The sequence below is a fragment of the Hyla sarda genome, chromosome 4 (assembly GCF_029499605.1).
Source record: "Hyla sarda isolate aHylSar1 chromosome 4, aHylSar1.hap1, whole genome shotgun sequence".
NCBI classification, from domain to species: Eukaryota; Metazoa; Chordata; class Amphibia; order Anura; family Hylidae; genus Hyla; species Hyla sarda.
The window spans coordinates 57,388,409-57,396,814 of NC_079192.1; the positions used below are offsets into that span (position 1 = coordinate 57,388,409).

Genomic DNA, 8,406 nt, shown 5'->3' on the forward strand with positions numbered 1-8,406 from the left:
TTCCGGATAAAAACAGTCAGGAAAAGGCATCTGCAGTACACCGGGAGATTTAATAAGCAATAAGATTGAAATATCAATTAATTCGAGGATTTTAATTATTTAACTCAAGATCACCTGATAGCAGATTCTAGACTATACGGTGTCTGAATGCCACATCATTGAGGTGGCTGAGGCAATGGGAAACCACTATGGCTTACACACATAGGAAATAGGTCCATCCAAAGAAGCAAACAGTAAATCCTTAGAGGATTTTAATTATTTAACTTGAGATCACCAGATAGCAGATTCTATCTCAGAAATTCAGACAGACACTCCAATTTTAATAGAAAGTAAAAAATGACAACCTTTAGACACTCTCATTAAAAGTGGATAACAGTGTTGAGTCACATGACACAGCAGTCAGCTGTAGCCCAGTTCCATCAAATAAAGGCTTGCACAAAATTGAGATTCCCACAATAAAGAATAGACTGAATAAAAAAAGCTAACTTCAGTGTTTATTAAAAGGTGTACTAGAAGAATTCAATAGTTCTCTCAGTCAGAAGAAAATGTTAAAGGGTAGCTCCCACCATCCTCTTTTTTTTTTTTTCTGTCCCTGCCTATTGCCCATCTATCCCTAACCCCCTCCCTGCCTTTATTTTTTTTTTTATTATCTTAAAAATGGCATTTTGTCTGCCTGGTAGTGTGCTCACTACCAGGCAGACTTCCCCAGCAGGCACCACGTCACTGATGCCTGCTGGGGGCCGAGTTCCGCCCATAGTTCTCAGGACAGGGTGCCTCCAGCTGTTTCACCACCACAACTCCCAGCATGCCCTGACATCTATTTGCTGTCAGGGCATGCTGGGAGTTGTAGTGGGGAAACAACTGGAGGCACCCTGTGTTGGAAGACACCCAGCCCCCGACCAATATCGCATCCCCCCCTCCCCCCTCCCCCTCACCTGTGCCGGACCATGAGCGGGGGTCCGTAGCAAGCAACAAGTGTATGCCCGGCTTCCTGTCATGCCCGTACACTCTGGAAACTGTCTCTATGTTTCTGGAGGATTGAAAGTCCTCCAGAACCATAGAGAGAGTTACCAGAGTGTAGGAGCATGACAGGAAGCCGGGCATACACTTGTTGCTCCATATAACGTGCTCCCCCCGGCAATGACAGTACACAGCTGCAAGGAGCAGTGAGGAGGTGGTGTATCCCCATAGGAGCCACGGCTGTAAGCAGAGGTAAGAGCCATGTGCCTCCCTGCTGCAGGGAGAATATGCAGCAGGGAGGCGGCCAGTGTGAGAGTCCAGGGAGCCAATGCGCAGCCCTGGATTTCACTGTGCTCGCTCTCGCCTGTTTGATTGACAGGCGGGAGCGAGCACCGCAGTGACTGGAATTTCGACTCATTTGCCAGGCTCAAATGAGACGAAATTCTGTAGTGACGTCACTGCCGGATGCATTCGGCCACTAGGAGGGCGACCCCTAGTGGCCGAATTTAAAAGTGATTTTAAACTGGTTTAAAATCACTTTTTTTAATTAAACTATATTAGAGATATGTTGTAGTACTTAAGTACTACAACATATCAATTTTTTTATTTCATGACAGTGCCCATTTAAAGTTGCTTTAGGTATGTTGTCTGACGAAATACCTTTTGTGTTAGAACAAGTGCATATCGCAGAGTCCAGAAGACTCTATAATGCATGACGGTGGACCACAAAAAGACATTCTTCTCTAAAGTAATGTGTTCTGACATAAAGAAGCAGAGTTCATCCCTCACCGTGTTATTTTGGGAAAATTTTAATTAAAAAATCACACACAACAAGCGTTCCATGGTGTCATGGTTAGTACTCTGAAAAATTAAAGTTTACTTCTGAGAAAATTATCAGAAAATTTGAAAAAAACAGAACCCAAGAGGGTTTAATAACCCCATACATTGCACCATAAATTTAGAAATTTTAATTAAGCATGTATGTATCTAGTCCAAAAATTCAAAAATGTAAGACCCAAGCTAAGAAGCATCAGTAATCCAGGTGGTTCCTGAAAGACAGTCAGGAAAAGGCATCAGCAGTACACAAGAAGATTTCATAACACCTGTCACGTACCGGCCCCTTACGACCTGGGGTACGGACACGTCCACGCCTCTCAGAAAAGAGTGCGCGGACAAAAGAATCACAAAACCCAGCAGAATATCTACACTAATATTCCACCTCTAAGATACACATCCACGCCTCTCAGAAAAGAGTGAGCGGACAAAATAAACACAAAACCCAGCAGAATATCTACTCTAATATTCTACCTCTAAGCTACACATCCACGCCTCTCAGAAAAGAGTGAGCGGACAAAATAAACACAAAACCCAGCAGAATATCTACTCTAATATTCTACCTCTAAGCTGCCACCGTGGTACGTTCACTCTTGGCTCCCTTGAGCACGCTCTGCTCCCTTATGAGCTTATGATACAACTCAAATACACACTGTGTTTAGGTCCCCGTGCCTTCCCTGCACACGTGACCTCGGCTGTGACAGTAAAGGAATACGCTGCTTCCACGCTCACTTTCACACCTATCACAATAGGCCCTAAAAGTGAGTTACATACACCCCAAAACCAGTCTACACGCGCACACACAAATACGCTGCCACCATCTATCAGTAGGCCGATAGAACGCCTCCAATCATGCACAGATTCTCACACTATGCACTCTATGACACCAAAACTATGGTAACGGCACGAGACACACATACACTTATACATCTATATAAGGCTATAGGGCTATAGGTTCGTTAGAGCATACAAGGCTACGCATTAAAGTTATAGCTTTAATGTACATAAAAGGTACAATACTTAGTTACAAAAATGGTTAAAGAAATAGACATATCAAATGTGCAAAACAGTTATCAGAAAAGTTCCATACTTAACATTGTGGAGTAAAGTCCTAATCCGTCCTGGGGCCAAGGAAGAAAATAAAGGCACAAGTCCATTCAGAATGTGCCCCAAACTTGTAACAACTAGATGGGGTGGGCCCACCACTTTTATGGGTGCAGCAGGGGGTTGGGTTAGAAGAGAGGTCTCCAGCTTCTTCTTAGATCAGCCCACATCATCCCGCCTCCCAACCTCCTCTCAAACACAGATTGATAGTTCATAAATCATAACTCCCATCGTACACAACCGATGTGACATAGATGGCAGTACCCTTATTGATATGGTGACATTATAACGCACATTTTCATAGGATCCATGAAGGGGTTATACATAGTTATAGGATACATACAGCTTAGGGATACATACAGCTTAATCTATGGGTACAAGGGGGTCATGTTTGGGTTCTAAGTAAAGCCTAATATTCGGGGATCATGATTCTGGGGGATATATAACTATGGCTACTAAGGGGAGCCCTGAAAACATATTTCTAAAACTGGGACATATTTCACTATAGGTAAGATGTAAAACGTTTGTTCATGTTGGCACCAACTGGCAGGATATGCACGATTAACCCAATCAGCAAACAAGCTGTCTTGAGGCTCCTCACAGCTAGGTGTCAAGGGATATGTAAAGTAACCACCAACAGAATACAAAACAGTACAGGGGGTATACAGACAAAGGAAAATAATCAGAGGACCAGAGAATATATCCATTTCAAACAGGGTCCCAGGCAGCCAGGAGACAGAGACATCCACCATGTTTTTCCTAAAAATGATATCCTCAGCCTATATTCACTACAACACCTAAGATTGAAAGATCAATGTTGAAATCTCAATTAAGCATGTATGTAAGCTAGTGCAAAACATCCAAATTTAAGGCCCAAGCCCAGAAGCATCAATAAGCCAAGTAGTTTCTGAAACACACAGTCAGGAGCAGGCATCAGCAGTACAAAAACGGGGTTTCATAACCCCTTACATTCAAAGATCAAAGTATGTATTTATCTTGTGCTAAACATCCAAAAATGTAAGGCCCAAGCCCAGAAGCATCAGTAAGCCAAGTAATTCTTGAAAGACACAGGAGCAGGCATCAGCAGTACACCCGAGAGTTTCATAACCCCTTTACATTGCAAGATCAATGTTGAAATTTGCATTAAGCATGTATTTAGCTACTGCTAAACATCCAAAAATTAATGGCCCAAGGCCCGAAGCATCAGTGAGGCAAGTAGTTCCTGAAAGAGACACAGGATGAGTCAGGAGCAGGCATTCACAGTATCCAAGAGGGTTTCATAACCCCTTACATTTAAAGATCAATGTTGAAATCCGCATTAAACATGTATTTAGCTACTGCTAAACTTCCAAAAATTAAAGGCACAAGGCCAGAAGCATTAGTGAGGCAAGTAATTCATGAAAGAGACACAGGATGAGTCAGGAGCAGGCATTTGCAGTACACAAGAGGGTTTTATAACCACTTACATTTAAAGATCAATGTTGAAATTTGCATTAAGCATGCATTTAGCTACTGCTAAACATCCAAAAAATTAAAGGCCCAAGGCCCGAAGCATCCGTGAGGCAAGTAGTTTCTGAAAGACACAGGATGAGTCAGGAGCAGGCATTCGCAGTAGCCAAGAGGGTTTCATAACCATAATTGTGAAATGTTGGTGTAGCAGCATGGTCAATCTACTCTGAGGCATCTGGCATTGGTGGCTGGAAATCCTGGCTGATCCATCCCTGATTCATCTCGACAAAGGTCATTCCCTCCACATTTTTCATGGACAGACGAGTTCACCTTGGGGTGACTATGGCCCCGGCCACACTATAAACACCCGCTCTGATGGCATACTACTGGCCGGGCAGGACAGCTTTTCCAGGGCAAACTCTGCTAGTTGCGGCCATAAATCAAGTTTGGCTGCCCAGAAGTCCCGCGGATCTTCAATGTTTGTTGGCATGGCCATGTGAAGGTATGCCACCACCTGCTGGTTCAGGTCATGCTCCATGTTTACCTGCTGCTGATGAGATGCTTCACTATTCGGGTGAAGAAAGCTACTCATCAGCGACTGTAGACTCAGGCTGCTGCTGATGGAGCTGCTCCTGCCACCCCTCCCCTCCCCAGCAGCCATGGCAGTGGAAGGTGAGCGCAGAGGGCCCCCCGAATCAGACCTGCGAGTGGATGTACCACAGTGGCGTTGCTAGGGCTGGTGTCACCCGGTGCGGTAGAAAATGGTGTCACCCCAACGCCATCCCCCCGAAGCAATAGTTTTTTAAGCCATATAACAAGAAATATGTTGAAAGAAATCAAAGTTAAATCTTTAAAAAAAAATTGTTTATTTTAAATTCAATCTTTACTAAATAAATAAATAAAACATTTTTGCAACACAAAATTTAACAGGAGGAAAAAAATATAAAATTGAATAACACAAAATTTAACAGGAACAAATAATAAATAAATAACACCAAATTAAAAAAGAACAAATACAAGTGCACTTAAATCAGAATTTAGCTTTTCTGGCTTTCAAAGCCGCAAAACTGTTAATAACTTCATCAAAATCAATGGTTTGCACTAATTCGCTTTCAACTGACAACAGTGCAAGATCAGAAAGCCTAGACTGTCCCATTGTAGATCTTAGGTAATTTTTGATAAGTTTAAGCTTTGAAAAGCTCCTCTCACACGAAGCCACAGATACACAGATTGTGAGAAATAATTTCGGACAAAGTGAGAGGTGTGGGAGAGATTCAATAAAATCCCATTCCGCTATAAAGGTCAAAACTTGTAAAGCTGTCCAATCTGTGACTTCTTCTAGGTCCAACTTTGCTGCTGTAAGGTGTCTTCTCAACCTTGGTATCTCCAGTACCAGCTCACTCTCTGATACCTCATCATAGAAATTGGTCAGTTTTGGAATAGACACCTTTAATTCTTCAGTAGCAGATATGAGACTCTTTGCTTGAACAGCCTCAAACATGCCTGCTACTTCCATGATGGCCCTTAATCTGGTCTGGAGTTCCGAATGAAAGCGATCAATGCACTCAAGCATCGCCCTCTTATTTTCTTCTTGGAGACTTATGCTTCCAGAATCTCTTGCCAGTTCCCCTGCCATCCTCTTCTTGAACCTGGCTCTTCTCTCTACTGCAATTCCATGTTCATCAGCTTTTGAAAGTGCCTGCTGAATTGCATTTTCGACTAGGTGACTGCGCTCTTCACACAGAAAAAGTCTTAGTGTCTCAAGCTTTGTCACCACTTTATCGAGACTTAAGCCCTTAGTCTGCAAGTACTGCTGTGCATCATCAACCTCCCTCAGTACATCAGACCAGAAGTGCAGGTAGCAAAGAAAAGTAAAGTCACAGACCGCAGGTAGAAGACCTTGTGCTGCTCCTTTTGTGTCCAGATTTTCACACGGTTCACAAAGAGCTTCAAGTGCCAATACAAACATGTCAAATTTTTCTTTTACTGGCTTAACTGCAGCATGATGAGCACTCCAGCGTGTTGTGGACAGTCTTTTTACTGACACTCCAGTATGCTCAATTAACACATCCCATTGATGCGTGGAAGCAGCAAAAAAAGTAAACATTGTCTGCAGAGTTCCAAAAAAGGTCACACAAGATGCATTTTCAGCAAAAGAGTGCTGACCACACAAGTTAAGGGAATGGTCCACACATCCATTAAAAATAGCCTTCCTGTTTTTTTTCCTTCAGAATGGATTGTACACCTCCATGGATTCCAGCCATAGTAGCAGCATTATCATAACCCTGAGAGCGGCACATCATTATGTCTAGGCCATCACTTTCAAGTTTTTTAAGAATGTCCGAACTGAGGTCAGCAGCTTTTTTCCCTTTTAAAGGGAAAAATCCTAAAAATACTTCTTTCACCTCAACTTTCCTGTTGATGATGCGTACATATCTGATCACTTCAGACATCTGATCAGTATGTGAAACATCAGGTGTGCTGTCAAACATGATTCCAAAGTACAATGCAGACTTTATGTCCGTTACAATCTTCTCCTTCAAATGATTTGCCAGGACACTTATAAACTCATTCTGAGTTTGTGGCGAAAGATAGGAGACAGACACATTAAGATGACAGGTGTGCTGCTTTAACCTAATTAGGTGTTCTTTCAGTACTGGATCTTACTTGGAAAGCATCTCAACCATCTCAAGAAAGTTCCCTTTATTCAATGAAGACTCATCTTCCTTGTGGCCACGAAATGCCAGATTCTGCTTGGCAAGAAACAATGTTATGTCAAGCAATCTGTGCAAAATGTCCCTCCACTTTTTCTTATCGGTCTCCATCCTAGAAATAGTTTGGGCATCAATGGTTTCTTGCAGCCGCAGTCCTGCTGCCAAAGTTTTCTACTTTTCTAGGCAGTATAAGTGCTCTTCGGATGTCTCATGATGATATACTTTTGGGCTCAGTTTCCACCACTTCTGAAACCCAGTGACAAATTTAGATGTTGTATCTGTAGTACAGATTGCAAAGAGTCAGCAGCAAAAGCAGTATAAATTCCTACTGACAGGTGAGTAAACCATCCATGTCCTCAGAATTTTCTCTCCGTTTGGCATGACCTTATAAAACCATCCTTTTGAAAGTTGACGCACTTCTCCCTTTGCAGCAGCTTTTGCATCAGGCCTTTTTGTGACACTAAAAGGACCATCTTTGTTCTGGAAAGAAGCACTTCCTCTTTTCACAATTTCTACCCGAAAGTGATCTGGAACCGGTATCTCCCAGAAGGACACATCGGATAAAATTTGCAGATCTTTCTCCTTTACTGCACTCATCTCTTTCATAGTATAAGGACTATGGCTTGAGTCACTTTCAGCACTCTCTTCTGCTCAGATTCTGTCATTTCCATTCCTTGCTGTTCTGCTTGAAGTTCTTCTATTTCCCCTCCTTGCTCTTCTTCAGATTCTGCCATTTCCACTTCTTGCTCCTCTGGCGAAAGTTTTCGCAAAAAAGCATCAGAAGACTCAGCTTGATCAATTGGCGTTGTGTCTTTTGATGAACCCTGGCCATCATCTGGTCTTTTGACATATTTGAGCATGGATCCAGCAAGAGTTTTGATTGATTCAATTTTTGCCTCCTTTGCTTTCCTTTGCTGGTATCCACTTGGCCTCTTTGACTTATGCACTCCATGTGGCATGGTGGAATATTCCCTTCAGACTTTGCTTTATGAAACTCAATCGGGAAAAAAGAGGACACAATGAAAACACATAATTTGTTTCTTGTGCTTATCATATGTTGCTAATTGTATGGATAGACTGGTTTTCCCAGTGTGTAATTTCTCATTAGTTGGATGCCTCATGTATTTTTATGGCCTGTTTGCCATATAATACAACGTCCCATTGTTTAAGCTTTTATGTAAACCACCCACTTTATGGCATCACCATGCAACGTTTGTTGTGGTAAAACTGGAAAAGTCATTGTATACATTTTTTTTGATTGGGTGGCTAAAATAATAGATGGCCGATGTGCAGTAGATATCGCATATCTAGATTTTAGTAAGGCTTTTGACACTGTCCCATATAG

General features: G+C 42.3%; 1 pseudogene; it reads right to left on the reverse strand.

Moving 5' to 3' along the window:
* Positions 1–6,545: 6,545 nt before the first annotated feature.
* Positions 6,546–8,020, reverse strand: LOC130367357 (zinc finger MYM-type protein 1-like; annotated as a pseudogene).
* Positions 8,021–8,406: the final 386 nt, after the last annotated feature.